Source organism: Zosterops lateralis (genome assembly GCF_965231275.1).
Source record: "Zosterops lateralis genome assembly, chromosome: 5".
In the NCBI taxonomy this organism is placed as follows: domain Eukaryota; kingdom Metazoa; phylum Chordata; class Aves; order Passeriformes; family Zosteropidae; genus Zosterops; species Zosterops lateralis.
This window is the reverse complement of record NC_139766.1, coordinates 38,110,737-38,129,352: the sequence shown is the minus strand read 5'-3', so window position 1 is coordinate 38,129,352 and position 18,616 is coordinate 38,110,737.

The following is an 18,616-nucleotide window of genomic DNA, read 5'->3' as shown; positions in this document are numbered from 1 at the left end:
AAATGCCTCCAATTGGACTGCTGAAGGCAGGGCAGAAATGCAAGTGGAGAGACAGGAGGGCAAGGGGAAAAAGGGAAGTGCGGGCAAAGCGAGAAAAAATGGTGCGGCCGACGAAAAACAGTGCGAGTGAATGGGATGAGCAGAAGTGGAGAAAGGAGGCCGGCAGCTTGCCAAAAGAATGCTCACTGAAATCGCAAGATTTCGTTCCCTTTCCCGAAAGGGAAAGCCTTCCCTTTCGGGAAAGGGAACGAAATCTTGCAATCGGAGAAGAAAGTGTCCCGGAGGCTGGGGAGAGGAGATAGGAGGAAAAACAGTGCGAGGGAAAAATCCCGTCAGATTTGGGCCCGGAGCGATGAGCGGCGTATGCAGGGAGAGGAGCTGAGGGGCAGTGAGAAGGAGCAAATGTGGGCCAAATGAGCGCAATTGGAGTGCTGAAAGCAGGGCAGAAATGCAAGTGGAGAGAAATGTGGGCAAGCGGAGGAAAAATTGGCAAGGCGATGGGAAAAAAAATTCCAAGTGAAGGGGATGAGCGGAAGTGGAGGGGCAGTGAGAAGGACCAAATCAGGGCCAAATGCCTCCAATTGGACTGCTGAAGGCAAGGCAGAACTGCAAGTGGAGAGACAGGAGGGCAAGGGGAAAAAGGGAAGTGCGGGCAAAGCGAGAAAAAATGGTGCGGCCGACGAAAAACAGTGCGAATGAATGGGATGAGCAGAAGTGGAGAAAGGAGGCCGGCAGCTTGCCAAAAGAATGCTCACTGAAATCGCAAGATTTCGTTCCCTTTCCCGAAAGGGAAAGCCTTCCCTTTCGGGAAAGGGAACGAAATCTTGCAATCGGAGAAGAAAGTGTCCCGGAGGCTGGGGAGAGGAGATAGGAGGAAAAACAGTGCGAGGGAAAAATCCCGTCAGATTTGGGCCCGGAGCGATGAGCGGCGTATGCAGGGAGAGGAGCTGAGGGGCAGTGAGAAGGAGCAAATGTGGGCCAAATGAGCGCAATTGGAGTGCTGAAAGCAGGGCAGAAATGCAAGTGGAAAGAAATGTGGGCAAGCGGAGGAAAAATTGGCAAGGCGATGGGAAAAAATATTCCAAGTGAAGGGGATGAGCGGAAGTGGAGGGGCAGTGAGAAGGACCAAATCAGGGCCAAATGCCTCCAATTGGACTGCTGAAGGCAGGGCAGAAATGCAAGTGGAGAGACAGGAGGGCAAGGGGAAAAAGGGAAGTGCGGGCAAAGCGAGAACAAATGGTGCGGCCGACGAAAAACAGTGCGAGTGAATGGGATGAGCAGAAGTGGAGAAAGGAGGCCGGCAGCTTGCCAAAAGAATGCTCACTGAAATCGCAAGATTTCGTTCCCTTTCCCGAAAGGGAAAGCCTTCCCTTTCGGGAAAGGGAACGAAATCTTGCAATCGGAGAAGAAAGTGTCCCGGAGGCTGGGGAGAGGAGGTAGGAGGAAAAACAGTGCGAGGGAAAAATCCCGTCAGATTTGGGCCCGGAGCGATGAGCGGCGTATGCAGGGAGAGGAGCTGAGGGGCAGTGAGAAGGAGCAAATGTGGGCCAAATGAGCGCAATTGGAGTGCTGGAAGCAGGGCAGAAATGCAAGTGGAGAGAAATGTGGGCAAGCGGAGGAAAAATTGGCAAGGCGATGGGAAAAAAAATTCCAAGTGAAGGGGATGAGCGGAAGTGGAGGGGCAGTGAGAAGGACCAAATCAGGGCCAAATGCCTCCAATTGGACTGCTGAAGGCAGGGCAGAAATGCAAGTGGAGAGACAGGAGGGCAAGGGGAAAAAGGGAAGTGCGGGCAAAGCGAGAAAAAATGGTGCGGCCGACGAAAAACAGTGCGAGTGAATGGGATGAGCAGAAGTGGAGAAAGGAGGCCGGCAGCTTGCCAAAAGAATGCTCACTGAAATCGCAAGATTTCGTTCCCTTTCCCGAAAGGGAAAGCCTTCCCTTTCGGGAAAGGGAACGAAATCTTGCAATCGGAGAAGAAAGTGTCCCGGAGGCTGGGGAGAGGAGATAGGAGGAAAAACAGTGCGAGGGAAAAATCCCGTCAGATTTGGGCCCGGAGCGATGAGCGGCGTATGCAGGGAGAGGAGCTGAGGGGCAGTGAGAAGGAGCAAATGTGGGCCAAATGAGCGCAATTGGAGTGCTGAAAGCAGGGCAGAAATGCAAGTGGAGAGAAATGTGGGCAAGCGGAGGAAAAATTGGCAAGGCGATGGGAAAAAAAATTCCAAGTGAAGGGGATGAGCGGAAGTGGAGGGGCAGTGAGAAGGACCAAATCAGGGCCAAATGCCTCCAATTGGACTGCTGAAGGCAAGGCAGAAATGCAAGTGGAGAGACAGGAGGGCAAGGGGAAAAAGGGAAGTGCGGTCAAAGCGAGAAAAAATGGTGCGGCCGACGAAAAACAGAGCGAGTGAATGGGATGAGCAGAAGTGGAGAAAGGAGGCCGGCAGCTTGCCAAAAGAATGCTCACTGAAATCGCAAGATTTCGTTCCCTTTCCCGAAAGGGAAAGCCTTCCCTTTCGGGAAAGGGAACGAAATCTTGCAATCGGAGAAGAAAGTGTCCCGGAGGCTGGGGAGAGGAGATAGGAGGAAAAACAGTGCGAGGGAAAAATCCCGTCAGATTTGGGCCCGGAGCGATGAGCGGCGTATGCAGGGAGAGGAGCTGAGGGGCAGTGAGAAGGAGCAAATGTGGGCCAAATGAGCGCAATTGGAGTGCTGAAAGCAGGGCAGAAATGCAAGCGGAGAGAAATGTGGGCAAGCGGAGGAAAAATTGGCAAGGCGATGGGAAAAAAAATTCCAAGTGAAGGGGATGAGCGGAAGTGGAGGGGCAGTGAGAAGGACCAAATCAGGGCCAAATGCCTCCAATTGGACTGCTGAAGGCAGGGCAGAAATGCAAGTGGAGAGACAGGAGGGCAAGGGGAAAAAGGGAAGTGCGGTCAAAGCGAGAAAAAATGGTGCGGCCGACGAAAAACAGAGCGAGTGAATGGGATGAGCAGAAGTGGAGAAAGGAGGCCGGCAGCTTGCCAAAAGAATGCTCACTGAAATCGCAAGATTTCGTTCCCTTTCCCGAAAGGGAAAGCCTTCCCTTTCGGGAAAGGGAACGAAATCTTGCAATCGGAGAAGAAAGTGTCCCGGAGGCTGGGGAGAGGAGATAGGAGGAAAAACAGTGCGAGGGAAAAATCCCGTCAGATTTGGGCCCGGAGCGATGAGCGGCGTATGCAGGGAGAGGAGCTGAGGGGCAGTGAGAAGGAGCAAATGTGGGCCAAATGAGCGCAATTGGAGTGCTGGAAGCAGGGCAGAAATGCAAGTGGAGAGAAATGTGGGCAAGCGGAGGAAAAATTGGCAAGGCGATGGGAAAAAAAATTCCAAGTGAAGGGGATGAGCGGAAGTGGAGGGGCAGTGAGAAGGACCAAATCAGGGCCAAATGCCTCCAATTGGACTGCTGAAGGCAGGGCAGAAATGCAAGTGGAGAGACAGGAGGGCAAGGGGAAAAAGGGAAGTGCGGGCAAAGCGAGAAAAAATGGTGCGGCCGACGAAAAACAGTGCGAGTGAATGGGATGAGCAGAAGTGGAGAAAGGAGGCCGGCAGCTTGCCAAAAGAATGCTCACTGAAATCGCAAGATTTCGTTCCCTTTCCCGAAAGGGAAAGCCTTCCCTTTCGGGAAAGGGAACGAAATCTTGCAATCGGAGAAGAAAGTGTCCCGGAGGCTGGGGAGAGGAGATAGGAGGAAAAACAGTGCGAGGGAAAAATCCCGTCAGATTTGGGCCCGGAGCGATGAGCGGCGTATGCAGGGAGAGGAGCTGAGGGGCAGTGAGAAGGAGCAAATGTGGGCCAAATGAGCGCAATTGGAGTGCTGAAAGCAGGGCAGAAATGCAAGTGGAGAGAAATGTGGGCAAGCGGAGGAAAAATTGGCAAGGCGATGGGAAAAAAAATTCCAAGTGAAGGGGATGAGCGGAAGTGGAGGGGCAGTGAGAAGGACCAAATCAGGGCCAAATGCCTCCAATTGGACTGCTGAAGGCAGGGCAGAAATGCAAGTGGAGAGACAGGAGGGCAAGGGGAAAAAGGGAAGTGCGGGCAAAGCGAGAAAAAATGGTGCGGCCGACGAAAAACAGTGCGAGTGAATGGGATGAGCAGAAGTGGAGAAAGGAGGCCGGCAGCTTGCCAAAAGAATGCTCACTGAAATCGCAAGATTTCGTTCCCTTTCCCGAAAGGGAAAGCCTTCCCTTTCGGGAAAGGGAACGAAATCTTGCAATCGGAGAAGAAAGTGTCCCGGAGGCTGGGGAGAGGAGATAGGAGGAAAAACAGTGCGAGGGAAAAATCCCGTCAGATTTGAGCCCGGAGCGATGAGCGGCGTATGCAGGGAGAGGAGCTGAGGGGCAGTGAGAAGGGGCGAATGTGGGCCAAATGAGCGCAATTGGAGTGCTGAAAGCAGGGCAGAAATGCAAGTGGAGAGAAATGTGGGCAAGCGGAGGAAAAATTGGCAAGGCGATGGGAAAAAAAATTCCAAGTGAAGGGGATGAGCGGAAGTGGAGGGGCAGTGAGAAGGACCAAATCAGGGCCAAATGCCTCCAATTGGACTGCTGAAGGCAGGGCAGAAATGCAAGTGGAGAGACAGGAGGGCAAGGGGAAAAAGGGAAGTGCGGGCAAAGCGAGAACAAATGGTGCGGCCGACGAAAAACAGTGCGAGTGAATGGGATGAGCAGAAGTGGAGAAAGGAGGCCGGCAGCTTGCCAAAAGAATGCTCACTGAAATCGCAAGATTTCGTTCCCTTTCCCGAAAGGGAAAGCCTTCCCTTTCGGGAAAGGGAACGAAATCTTGCAATCGGAGAAGAAAGTGTCCCGGAGGCTGGGGAGAGGAGATAGGAGGAAAAACAGTGCGAGGGAAAAATCCCGTCAGATTTGGGCCCGGAGCGATGAGCGGCGTATGCAGGGAGAGGAGCTGAGGGGCAGTGAGAAGGAGCAAATGTGGGCCAAATGAGCGCAATTGGAGTGCTGAAAGCAGGGCAGAAATGCAAGTGGAGAGAAATGTGGGCAAGCGGAGGAAAAATTGGCAAGGCGATGGGAAAAAAAATTCCAAGTGAAGGGGATGAGCGGAAGTGGAGGGGCAGTGAGAAGGACCAAATCAGGGCCAAATGCCTCCAATTGGACTGCTGAAGGCAGGGCAGAAATGCAAGTGGAGAGACAGGAGGGCAAGGGGAAAAAGGGAAGTGCGGGCAAAGCGAGAAAAAATGGTGCGGCCGACGAAAAAGAGTGCGAGTGAATGGGATGAGCAGAAGTGGAGAAAGGAGGCCGGCAGCTTGCCAAAAGAATGCTCACTGAAATCGCAAGATTTCGTTCCCTTTCCCGAAAGGGAAAGCCTTCCCTTTCGGGAAAGGGAACGAAATCTTGCAATCGGAGAAGAAAGTGTCCCGGAGGCTGGGGAGAGGAGATAGGAGGAAAAACAGTGCGAGGGAAAAATCCCGTCAGATTTGGGCCCGGAGCGATGAGCGGCGTATGCAGGGAGAGGAGCTGAGGGGCAGTGAGAAGGAGCAAATGTGGGCCAAATGAGCGCAATTGGAGTGCTGAAAGCAGGGCAGAAATGCAAGTGGAGAGAAATGTGGGCAAGCGGAGGAAAAATTGGCAAGGCGATGGGAAAAAAAATTCCAAGTGAAGGGGATGAGCGGAAGTGGAGGGGCAGTGAGAAGGACCAAATCAGGGCCAAATGCCTCCAATTGGACTGCTGAAGGCAGGGCAGAAATGCAAGTGGAGAGACAGGAGGGCAAGGGGAAAAAGGGAAGTGCGGGCAAAGCGAGAAAAAATGGTGCGGCCGACGAAAAACAGTGCGAGTGAATGGGATGAGCAGAAGTGGAGAAAAGAGGCCGGCAGCTTGCCAAAAGAATGCTCACTGAAATCGCAAGATTTCGTTCCCTTTCCCGAAAGGGAAAGCCTTCCCTTTCGGGAAAGGGAACGAAATCTTGCAATCGGAGAAGAAAGTGTCCCGGAGGCTGGGGAGAGGAGATAGGAGGAAAAACAGTGCGAGGGAAAAATCCCGTCAGATTTGGGCCCGGAGCGATGAGCGGCGTATGCAGGGAGAGGAGCTGAGGGGCAGTGAGAAGGAGCAAATGTGGGCCAAATGAGCGCAATTGGAGTGCTGAAAGCAGGGCAGAAATGCAAGTGGAGAGAAATGTGGGCAAGCGGAGGAAAAATTGGCAAGGCGATGGGAAAAAAAATTCCAAGTGAAGGGGATGAGCGGAAGTGGAGGGGCAGTGAGAAGGACCAAATCAGGGCCAAATGCCTCCAATTGGACTGCTGAAGGCAGGGCAGAAATGCAAGTGGAGAGACAGGAGGGCAAGGGGAAAAAGGGAAGTGCGGGCAAAGCGAGAACAAATGGTGCGGCCGACGAAAAACAGTGCGAGTGAATGGGATGAGCAGAAGTGGAGAAAGGAGGCCGGCAGCTTGCCAAAAGAATGCTCACTGAAATCGCAAGATTTCGTTCCCTTTCCCGAAAGGGAAAGCCTTCCCTTTCGGGAAAGGGAACGAAATCTTGCAATCGGAGAAGAAAGTGTCCCGGAGGCTGGGGAGAGGAGATAGGAGGAAAAACAGTGCGAGGGAAAAATCCCGTCAGATTTGGGCCCGGAGCGATGAGCGGCGTATGCAGGGAGAGGAGCTGAGGGGCAGTGAGAAGGAGCAAATGTGGCCCAAATGAGCGCAATTGGAGTGCTGAAAGCAGGGCAGAAATGCAAGTGGAGAGAAATGTGGGCAAGCGGAGGAAAAATTGGCAAGGCGATGGGAAAAAAAATTCCAAGTGAAGGGGATGAGCAGAAGTGGAGGGGCAGTGAGAAGGACCAAATCAGGGCCAAATGCCTCCAATTGGACTGCTGAAGGCAGGGCAGAAATGCAAGTGGAGAGACAGGAGGGCAAGGGGAAAAAGGGAAGTGCGGGCAAAGCGAGAAAAAATGGTGCGGCCGACGAAAAACAGTGCGAGTGAATGGGATGAGCAGAAGTGGAGAAAGGAGGCCGGCAGCTTGCCAAAAGAATGCTCACTGAAATCGCAAGATTTCGTTCCCTTTCCCGAAAGGGAAAGCCTTCCCTTTCGGGAAAGGGAACGAAATCTTGCAATCGGAGAAGAAAGTGTCCCGGAGGCTGGGGAGAGGAGATAGGAGGAAAAACAGTGCGAGGGAAAAATCCCGTCAGATTTGGGCCCGGAGCGATGAGCGGCGTATGCAGGGAGAGGAGCTGAGGGGCAGTGAGAAGGAGCAAATGTGGGCCAAATGAGCGCAATTGGAGTGCTGGAAGCAGGGCAGAAATGCAAGTGGAGAGAAATGTGGGCAAGCGGAGGAAAAATTGGCAAGGCGATGGGAAAAAAAATTCCAAGTGAAGGGGATGAGCGGAAGTGGAGGGGCAGTGAGAAGGACCAAATCAGGGCCAAATGCCTCCAATTGGACTGCTGAAGGCAGGGCAGAAATGCAAGTGGAGAGACAGGAGGGCAAGGGGAAAAAGGGAAGTGCGGGCAAAGCGAGAAAAAATGGTGCGGCCGACGAAAAACAGTGCGAGTGAATGGGATGAGCAGAAGTGGAGAAAGGAGGCCGGCAGCTTGCCAAAAGAATGCTCACTGAAATCGCAAGATTTCGTTCCCTTTCCCGAAAGGGAAAGCCTTCCCTTTCGGGAAAGGGAACGAAATCTTGCAATCGGAGAAGAAAGTGTCCCGGAGGCTGGGGAGAGGAGATAGGAGGAAAAACAGTGCGAGGGAAAAATCCCGTCAGATTTGGGCCCGGAGCGATGAGCGGCGTATGCAGGGAGAGGAGCTGAGGGGCAGTGAGAAGGAGCAAATGTGGGCCAAATGAGCGCAATTGGAGTGCTGAAAGCAGGGCAGAAATGCAAGTGGAGAGAAATGTGGGCAAGCGGAGGAAAAATTGGCAAGGCGATGGGAAAAAAAATTCCAAGTGAAGGGGATGAGCGGAAGTGGAGGGGCAGTGAGAAGGACCAAATCAGGGCCAAATGCCTCCAATTGGACTGCTGAAGGCAGGGCAGAAATGCAAGTGGAGAGACAGGAGGGCAAGGGGAAAAAGGGAAGTGCGGGCAAAGCGAGAACAAATGGTGCGGCCGACGAAAAACAGTGCGAGTGAATGGGATGAGCAGAAGTGGAGAAAGGAGGCCGGCAGCTTGCCAAAAGAATGCTCACTGAAATCGCAAGATTTCGTTCCCTTTCCCGAAATGGAAAGCCTTCCCTTTCGGGAAAGGGAACGAAATCTTGCAATCGGAGAAGAAAGTGTCCCGGAGGCTGGGGAGAGGAGATAGGAGGAAAAACAGTGCGAGGGAAAAATCCCGTCAGATTTGGGCCCGGAGCGATGAGCGGCGTATGCAGGGAGAGGAGCTGAGGGGCAGTGAGAAGGAGCAAATGTGGGCCAAATGAGCGCAATTGGAGTGCTGAAAGCAAGGCAGAAATGCAAGTGGAGAGAAATGTGGGCAAGCGGAGGAAAAATTGGCAAGGCGATGGGAAAAAAAATTCCAAGTGAAGGGGATGAGCGGAAGTGGAGGGGCAGTGAGAAGGACCAAATCAGGGCCAAATGCCTCCAATTGGACTGCTGAAGGCAGGGCAGAAATGCAAGTGGAGAGACAGGAGGGCAAGGGGAAAAAGGGAAGTGCGGGCAAAGCGAGAAAAAATGGTGCGGCCGACGAAAAACAGTGCGAGTGAATGGGATGAGCAGAAGTGGAGAAAGGAGGCCGGCAGCTTGCCAAAAGAATGCTCACTGAAATCGCAAGATTTCGTTCCCTTTCCCGAAAGGGAAAGCCTTCCCTTTCGGGAAAGGGAACGAAATCTTGCAATCGGAGAAGAAAGTGTCCCGGAGGCTGGGGAGAGGAGATAGGAGGAAAAACAGTGCGAGGGAAAAATCCCGTCAGATTTGGGCCCGGAGCGATGAGCGGCGTATGCAGGGAGAGGAGCTGAGGGGCAGTGAGAAGGAGCAAATGTGGGCCAAATGAGCGCAATTGGAGTGCTGAAAGCAGGGCAGAAATGCAAGTGGAGAGAAATGTGGGCAAGCGGAGGAAAAATTGGCAAGGCGATGGGAAAAAAAATTCCAAGTGAAGGGGATGAGCGGAAGTGGAGGGGCAGTGAGAAGGACCAAATCAGGGCCAAATGCCTCCAATTGGACTGCTGAAGGCAGGGCAGAAATGCAAGTGGAGAGACAGGAGGGCAAGGGGAAAAAGGGAAGTGCGGGCAAAGCGAGAACAAATGGTGCGGCCGACGAAAAACAGTGCGAGTGAATGGGATGAGCAGAAGTGGAGAAAGGAGGCCGGCAGCTTGCCAAAAGAATGCTCACTGAAATCGCAAGATTTCGTTCCCTTTCCCGAAAGGGAAAGCCTTCCCTTTCGGGAAAGGGAACGAAATCTTGCAATCGGAGAAGAAAGTGTCCCGGAGGCTGGGGAGAGGAGGTAGGAGGAAAAACAGTGCGAGGGAAAAATCCCGTCAGATTTGGGCCCGGAGCGATGAGCGGCGTATGCAGGGAGAGGAGCTGAGGGGCAGTGAGAAGGAGCAAATGTGGGCCAAATGAGCGCAATTGGAGTGCTGGAAGCAGGGCAGAAATGCAAGTGGAGAGAAATGTGGGCAAGCGGAGGAAAAATTTGCAAGGCGATGGGAAAAAAAATTCCAAGTGAAGGGGATGAGCGGAAGTGGAGGGGCAGTGAGAAGGACCAAATCAGGGCCAAATGCCTCCAATTGGACTGCTGAAGGCAGGGCAGAAATGCAAGTGGAGAGACAGGAGGGCAAGGGGAAAAAGGGAAGTGCGGGCAAAGCGAGAAAAAATGGTGCGGCCGACGAAAAACAGTGCGAGTGAATGGGATGAGCAGAAGTGGAGAAAGGAGGCCGGCAGCTTGCCAAAAGAATGCTCACTGAAATCGCAAGATTTCGTTCCCTTTCCCGAAAGGGAAAGCCTTCCCTTTCGGGAAAGGGAACGAAATCTTGCAATCGGAGAAGAAAGTGTCCCGGAGGCTGGGGAGAGGAGATAGGAGGAAAAACAGTGCGAGGGAAAAATCCCGTCAGATTTGGGCCCGGAGCGATGAGCGGCGTATGCAGGGAGAGGAGCTGAGGGGCAGTGAGAAGGAGCAAATGTGGGCCAAATGAGCGCAATTGGAGTGCTGAAAGCAGGGCAGAAATGCAAGTGGAGAGAAATGTGGGCAAGCGGAGGAAAAATTGGCAAGGCGATGGGAAAAAAAATTCCAAGTGAAGGGGATGAGCGGAAGTGGAGGGGCAGTGAGAAGGACCAAATCAGGGCCAAATGCCTCCAATTGGACTGCTGAAGGCAAGGCAGAACTGCAAGTGGAGAGACAGGAGGGCAAGGGGAAAAAGGGAAGTGCGGGCAAAGCGAGAAAAAATGGTGCGGCCGACGAAAAACAGTGCGAGTGAATGGGATGAGCAGAAGTGGAGAAAGGAGGCCGGCAGCTTGCCAAAAGAATGCTCACTGAAATCGCAAGATTTCGTTCCCTTTCCCGAAAGGGAAAGCCTTCCCTTTCGGGAAAGGGAACGAAATCTTGCAATCGGAGAAGAAAGTGTCCCGGAGGCTGGGGAGAGGAGATAGGAGGAAAAACAGTGCGAGGGAAAAATCCCGTCAGATTTGGGCCCGGAGCGATGAGCGGCGTATGCAGGGAGAGGAGCTGAGGGGCAGTGAGAAGGAGCAAATGTGGGCCAAATGAGCGCAATTGGAGTGCTGAAAGCAGGGCAGAAATGCAAGTGGAAAGAAATGTGGGCAAGCGGAGGAAAAATTGGCAAGGCGATGGGAAAAAATATTCCAAGTGAAGGGGATGAGCGGAAGTGGAGGGGCAGTGAGAAGGACCAAATCAGGGCCAAATGCCTCCAATTGGACTGCTGAAGGCAGGGCAGAAATGCAAGTGGAGAGACAGGAGGGCAAGGGGAAAAAGGGAAGTGCGGGCAAAGCGAGAACAAATGGTGCGGCCGACGAAAAACAGTGCGAGTGAATGGGATGAGCAGAAGTGGAGAAAGGAGGCCGGCAGCTTGCCAAAAGAATGCTCACTGAAATCGCAAGATTTCGTTCCCTTTCCCGAAAGGGAAAGCCTTCCCTTTCGGGAAAGGGAACGAAATCTTGCAATCGGAGAAGAAAGTGTCCCGGAGGCTGGGGAGAGGAGGTAGGAGGAAAAACAGTGCGAGGGAAAAATCCCGTCAGATTTGGGCCCGGAGCGATGAGCGGCGTATGCAGGGAGAGGAGCTGAGGGGCAGTGAGAAGGAGCAAATGTGGGCCAAATGAGCGCAATTGGAGTGCTGGAAGCAGGGCAGAAATGCAAGTGGAGAGAAATGTGGGCAAGCGGAGGAAAAATTGGCAAGGCGATGGGAAAAAAAATTCCAAGTGAAGGGGATGAGCGGAAGTGGAGGGGCAGTGAGAAGGACCAAATCAGGGCCAAATGCCTCCAATTGGACTGCTGAAGGCAGGGCAGAAATGCAAGTGGAGAGACAGGAGGGCAAGGGGAAAAAGGGAAGTGCGGGCAAAGCGAGAAAAAATGGTGCGGCCGACGAAAAACAGTGCGAGTGAATGGGATGAGCAGAAGTGGAGAAAGGAGGCCGGCAGCTTGCCAAAAGAATGCTCACTGAAATCGCAAGATTTCGTTCCCTTTCCCGAAAGGGAAAGCCTTCCCTTTCGGGAAAGGGAACGAAATCTTGCAATCGGAGAAGAAAGTGTCCCGGAGGCTGGGGAGAGGAGATAGGAGGAAAAACAGTGCGAGGGAAAAATCCCGTCAGATTTGGGCCCGGAGCGATGAGCGGCGTATGCAGGGAGAGGAGCTGAGGGGCAGTGAGAAGGAGCAAATGTGGGCCAAATGAGCGCAATTGGAGTGCTGAAAGCAGGGCAGAAATGCAAGTGGAGAGAAATGTGGGCAAGCGGAGGAAAAATTGGCAAGGCGATGGGAAAAAAAATTCCAAGTGAAGGGGATGAGCGGAAGTGGAGGGGCAGTGAGAAGGACCAAATCAGGGCCAAATGCCTCCAATTGGACTGCTGAAGGCAAGGCAGAAATGCAAGTGGAGAGACAGGAGGGCAAGGGGAAAAAGGGAAGTGCGGTCAAAGCGAGAAAAAATGGTGCGGCCGACGAAAAACAGAGCGAGTGAATGGGATGAGCAGAAGTGGAGAAAGGAGGCCGGCAGCTTGCCAAAAGAATGCTCACTGAAATCGCAAGATTTCGTTCCCTTTCCCGAAAGGGAAAGCCTTCCCTTTCGGGAAAGGGAACGAAATCTTGCAATCGGAGAAGAAAGTGTCCCGGAGGCTGGGGAGAGGAGATAGGAGGAAAAACAGTGCGAGGGAAAAATCCCGTCAGATTTGGGCCCGGAGCGATGAGCGGCGTATGCAGGGAGAGGAGCTGAGGGGCAGTGAGAAGGAGCAAATGTGGGCCAAATGAGCGCAATTGGAGTGCTGAAAGCAGGGCAGAAATGCAAGCGGAGAGAAATGTGGGCAAGCGGAGGAAAAATTGGCAAGGCGATGGGAAAAAAAATTCCAAGTGAAGGGGATGAGCGGAAGTGGAGGGGCAGTGAGAAGGACCAAATCAGGGCCAAATGCCTCCAATTGGACTGCTGAAGGCAGGGCAGAAATGCAAGTGGAGAGACAGGAGGGCAAGGGGAAAAAGGGAAGTGCGGTCAAAGCGAGAAAAAATGGTGCGGCCGACGAAAAACAGAGCGAGTGAATGGGATGAGCAGAAGTGGAGAAAGGAGGCCGGCAGCTTGCCAAAAGAATGCTCACTGAAATCGCAAGATTTCGTTCCCTTTCCCGAAAGGGAAAGCCTTCCCTTTCGGGAAAGGGAACGAAATCTTGCAATCGGAGAAGAAAGTGTCCCGGAGGCTGGGGAGAGGAGATAGGAGGAAAAACAGTGCGAGGGAAAAATCCCGTCAGATTTGGGCCCGGAGCGATGAGCGGCGTATGCAGGGAGAGGAGCTGAGGGGCAGTGAGAAGGAGCAAATGTGGGCCAAATGAGCGCAATTGGAGTGCTGGAAGCAGGGCAGAAATGCAAGTGGAGAGAAATGTGGGCAAGCGGAGGAAAAATTGGCAAGGCGATGGGAAAAAAAATTCCAAGTGAAGGGGATGAGCGGAAGTGGAGGGGCAGTGAGAAGGACCAAATCAGGGCCAAATGCCTCCAATTGGACTGCTGAAGGCAGGGCAGAAATGCAAGTGGAGAGACAGGAGGGCAAGGGGAAAAAGGGAAGTGCGGGCAAAGCGAGAAAAAATGGTGCGGCCGACGAAAAACAGTGCGAGTGAATGGGATGAGCAGAAGTGGAGAAAGGAGGCCGGCAGCTTGCCAAAAGAATGCTCACTGAAATCGCAAGATTTCGTTCCCTTTCCCGAAAGGGAAAGCCTTCCCTTTCGGGAAAGGGAACGAAATCTTGCAATCGGAGAAGAAAGTGTCCCGGAGGCTGGGGAGAGGAGATAGGAGGAAAAACAGTGCGAGGGAAAAATCCCGTCAGATTTGGGCCCGGAGCGATGAGCGGCGTATGCAGGGAGAGGAGCTGAGGGGCAGTGAGAAGGAGCAAATGTGGGCCAAATGAGCGCAATTGGAGTGCTGAAAGCAGGGCAGAAATGCAAGTGGAGAGAAATGTGGGCAAGCGGAGGAAAAATTGGCAAGGCGATGGGAAAAAAAATTCCAAGTGAAGGGGATGAGCGGAAGTGGAGGGGCAGTGAGAAGGACCAAATCAGGGCCAAATGCCTCCAATTGGACTGCTGAAGGCAGGGCAGAAATGCAAGTGGAGAGACAGGAGGGCAAGGGGAAAAAGGGAAGTGCGGGCAAAGCGGGAAAAAATGGTGCGGCCGACGAAAAACAGTGCGAGTGAATGGGATGAGCAGAAGTGGAGAAAGGAGGCCGGCAGCTTGCCAAAAGAATGCTCACTGAAATCTTGCAATCGGAGAAGAAAGTGTCCCGGAGGCTGGGGAGAGGAGATAGGAGGAAAAACAGTGCGAGGGAAAAATCCCGTCAGATTTGGGCCCGGAGCGATGAGCGGCGTATGCAGGGAGAGGAGCTGAGGGGCAGTGAGAAGGAGCAAATGTGGGCCAAATGAGCGCAATTGGAGTGCTGAAAGCAGGGCAGAAATGCAAGTGGAGAGAAATGTGGGCAAGCGGAGGAAAAATTGGCAAGGCGATGGGAAAAAAAATTCCAAGTGAAGGGGATGAGCGGAAGTGGAGGGGCAGTGAGAAGGACCAAATCAGGGCCAAATGCCTCCAATTGGACTGCTGAAGGCAGGGCAGAAATGCAAGTGGAGAGACAGGAGGGCAAGGGGAAAAAGGGAAGTGCGGGCAAAGCGGGAAAAAATGGTGCGGCCGACGAAAAACAGTGCGAGTGAATGGGATGAGCAGAAGTGGAGAAAGGAGGCCGGCAGCTTGCCAAAAGAATGCTCACTGAAATCGCAAGATTTCGTTCCCTTTCCCGAAAGGGAAAGCCTTCCCTTTCGGGAAAGGGAACGAAATCTTGCAATCGGAGAAGAAAGTGTCCCGGAGGCTGGGGAGAGGAGATAGGAGGAAAAACAGTGCGAGGGAAAAATCCCGTCAGATTTGGGCCCGGAGCGATGAGCGGCGTATGCAGGGAGAGGAGCTGAGGGGCAGTGAGAAGGAGCAAATGTGGGCCAAATGAGCGCAATTGGAGTGCTGAAAGCAGGGCAGAAATGCAAGTGGAGAGAAATGTGGGCAAGCGGAGGAAAAATTGGCAAGGCGATGGGAAAAAAAATTCCAAGTGAAGGGGATGAGCGGAAGTGGAGGGGCAGTGAGAAGGACCAAATCAGGGCCAAATGCCTCCAATTGGACTGCTGAAGGCAGGGCAGAAATGCAAGTGGAGAGACAGGAGGGCAAGGGGAAAAAGGGAAGTGCGGGCAAAGCGGGAAAAAATGGTGCGGCCGACGAAAAACAGTGCGAGTGAATGGGATGAGCAGAAGTGGAGAAAGGAGGCCGGCAGCTTGCCAAAAGAATGCTCACTGAAATCGCAAGATTTCGTTCCCTTTCCCGAAAGGGAAAGCCTTCCCTTTCGGGAAAGGGAACGAAATCTTGCAATCGGAGAAGAAAGTGTCCCGGAGGCTGGGGAGAGGAGATAGGAGGAAAAACAGTGCGAGGGAAAAATCCCGTCAGATTTGGGCCCGGAGCGATGAGCGGCGTATGCAGGGAGAGGAGCTGAGGGGCAGTGAGAAGGAGCAAATGTGGGCCAAATGAGCGCAATTGGAGTGCTGGAAGCAGGGCAGAAATGCAAGTGGAGAGAAATGTGGGCAAGCGGAGGAAAAATTGGCAAGGCGATGGGAAAAAAAATTCCAAGTGAAGGGGATGAGCGGAAGTGGAGGGGCAGTGAGAAGGACCAAATCAGGGCCAAATGCCTCCAATTGGACTGCTGAAGGCAGGGCAGAAATGCAAGTGGAGAGACAGGAGGGCAAGGGGAAAAAGGGAAGTGCGGGCAAAGCGAGAAAAAATGGTGCGGCCGACGAAAAACAGTGCGAGTGAATGGGATGAGCAGAAGTGGAGAAAGGAGGCCGGCAGCTTGCCAAAAGAATGCTCACTGAAATCGCAAGATTTCGTTCCCTTTCCCGAAAGGGAAAGCCTTCCCTTTCGGGAAAGGGAACGAAATCTTGCAATCGGAGAAGAAAGTGTCCCGGAGGCTGGGGAGAGGAGATAGGAGGAAAAACAGTGCGAGGGAAAAATCCCGTCAGATTTGGGCCCGGAGCGATGAGCGGCGTATGCAGGGAGAGGAGCTGAGGGGCAGTGAGAAGGAGCAAATGTGGGCCAAATGAGCGCAATTGGAGTGCTGGAAGCAGGGCAGAAATGCAAGTGGAGAGAAATGTGGGCAAGCGGAGGAAAAATTGGCAAGGCGATGGGAAAAAAAATTCCAAGTGAAGGGGATGAGCGGAAGTGGAGGGGCAGTGAGAAGGACCAAATCAGGGCCAAATGCCTCCAATTGGACTGCTGAAGGCAGGGCAGAAATGCAAGTGGAGAGACAGGAGGGCAAGGGGAAAAAGGGAAGTGCGGGCAAAGCGAGAAAAAATGGTGCGGCCGACGAAAAACAGTGCGAGTGAATGGGATGAGCAGAAGTGGAGAAAGGAGGCCGGCAGCTTGCCAAAAGAATGCTCACTGAAATCGCAAGATTTTGTTCCCTTTCCCGAAAGGGAAAGCCTTCCCTTTCGGGAAAGGGAACGAAATCTTGCAATCGGAGAAGAAAGTGTCCCGGAGGCTGGGGAGAGGAGATAGGAGGAAAAACAGTGCGAGGGAAAAATCCCGTCAGATTTGGGCCCGGAGCGATGAGCGGCGTATGCAGGGAGAGGAGCTGAGGGGCAGTGAGAAGGAGCAAATGTGGGCCAAATGAGCGCAATTGGAGTGCTGAAAGCAGGGCAGAAATGCAAGTGGAGAGAAATGTGGGCAAGCGGAGGAAAAATTGGCAAGGCGATGGGAAAAAAAATTCCAAGTGAAGGGGATGAGCGGAAGTGGAGGGGCAGTTAGAAGGACCAAATCAGGGCCAAATGCCTCCAATTGGACTGCTGAAGGCAGGGCAGAAATGCAAGTGGAGAGACAGGAGGGCAAGGGGAAAAAGGGAAGTGCGGGCAAAGCGAGAAAAAATGGTGCGGCCGACGAAAAACAGTGCGAGTGAATGGGATGAGCAGAAGTGGAGAAAGGAGGCCGGCAGCTTGCCAAAAGAATGCTCACTGAAATCGCAAGATTTCGTTCCCTTTCCCGAAAGGGAAAGCCTTCCCTTTCGGGAAAGGGAACGAAATCTTGCAATCGGAGAAGAAAGTGTCCCGGAGGCTGGGGAGAGGAGATAGGAGGAAAAACAGTGCGAGGGAAAAATCCCGTCAGATTTGGGCCCGGAGCGATGAGCGGCGTATGCAGGGAGAGGAGCTGAGGGGCAGTGAGAAGGAGCAAATGTGGGCCAAATGAGCGCAATTGGAGTGCTGAAAGCAGGGCAGAAATGCAAGTGGAGAGAAATGTGGGCAAGCGGAGGAAAAATTGGCAAGGCGATGGGAAAAAAAATTCCAAGTGAAGGGGATGAGCGGAAGTGGAGGGGCAGTGAGAAGGACCAAATCAGGGCCAAATGCCTCCAATTGGACTGCTGAAGGCAGGGCAGAAATGCAAGTGGAGAGACAGGAGGGCAAGGGGAAAAAGGGAAGTGCGGGCAAAGCGGGAAAAAATGGTGCGGCCGACGAAAAACAGTGCGAGTGAATGGGATGAGCAGAAGTGGAGAAAGGAGGCCGGCAGCTTGCCAAAAGAATGCTCACTGAAATCGCAAGATTTCGTTCCCTTTCCCGAAAGGGAAAGCCTTCCCTTTCGGGAAAGGGAACGAAATCTTGCAATCGGAGAAGAAAGTGTCCCGGAGGCTGGGGAGAGGAGATAGGAGGAAAAACAGTGCGAGGGAAAAATCCCGTCAGATTTGGGCCCGGAGCGATGAGCGGCGTATGCAGGGAGAGGAGCTGAGGGGCAGTGAGAAGGAGCAAATGTGGGCCAAATGAGCGCAATTGGAGTGCTGAAAGCAGGGCAGAAATGCAAGTGGAGAGAAATGTGGGCAAGCGGAGGAAAAATTGGCAAGGCGATGGGAAAAAAAATTCCAAGTGAAGGGGATGAGCGGAAGTGGAGGGGCAGTGAGAAGGACCAAATCAGGGCCAAATGCCTCCAATTGGACTGCTGAAGGCAGGGCAGAAATGCAAGTGGAGAGACAGGAGGGCAAGGGGAAAAAGGGAAGTGCGGGCAAAGCGGGAAAAAATGGTGCGGCCGACGAAAAACAGTGCGAGTGAATGGGATGAGCAGAAGTGGAGAAAGGAGGCCGGCAGCTTGCCAAAAGAATGCTCACTGAAATCGCAAGATTTCGTTCCCTTTCCCGAAAGGGAAAGCCTTCCCTTTCGGGAAAGGGAACGAAATCTTGCAATCGGAGAAGAAAGTGTCCCGGAGGCTGGGGAGAGGAGATAGGAGGAAAAACAGTGCGAGGGAAAAATCCCGTCAGATTTGGGCCCGGAGCGATGAGCGGCGTATGCAGGGAGAGGAGCTGAGGGGCAGTGAGAAGGAGCAAATGTGGGCCAAATGAGCGCAATTGGAGTGCTGAAAGCAGGGCAGAAATGCAAGTGGAGAGAAATGTGGGCAAGCGGAGGAAAAATTGGCAAGGCGATGGGAAAAAAAATTCCAAGTGAAGGGGATGAGCGGAAGTGGAGGGGCAGTGAGAAGGACCAAATCAGGGCCAAATGCCTCCAATTGGACTGCTGAAGGCAGGGCAGAAATGCAAGTGGAGAGACAGGAGGGCAAGGGGAAAAAGGGAAGTGCGGGCAAAGCGGGAAAAAATGGTGCGGCCGACGAAAAACAGTGCGAGTGAATGGGATGAGCAGAAGTGGAGAAAGGACGCCGGCAGCTTGCCAAAAGAATGCTCACTGAAATCGCAAGATTTCGTTCCCTTTCCCGAAAGGGAAAGCCTTCCCTTTCGGGAAAGGGAACGAAATCTTGCAATCGGAGAAGAAAGTGTCCCGGAGGCTGGGGAGAGGAGATAGGAGGAAAAACAGTGCGAGGGAAAAATCCCGTCAGATTTGGGCCCGGAGCGATGAGCGGCGTATGCAGGGAGAGGAGCTGAGGGGCAGTGAGAAGGAGCAAATGTGGGCCAAATGAGCGCAATTGGAGTGCTGGAAGCAGGGCAGAAATGCAAGTGGAGAGAAATGTGG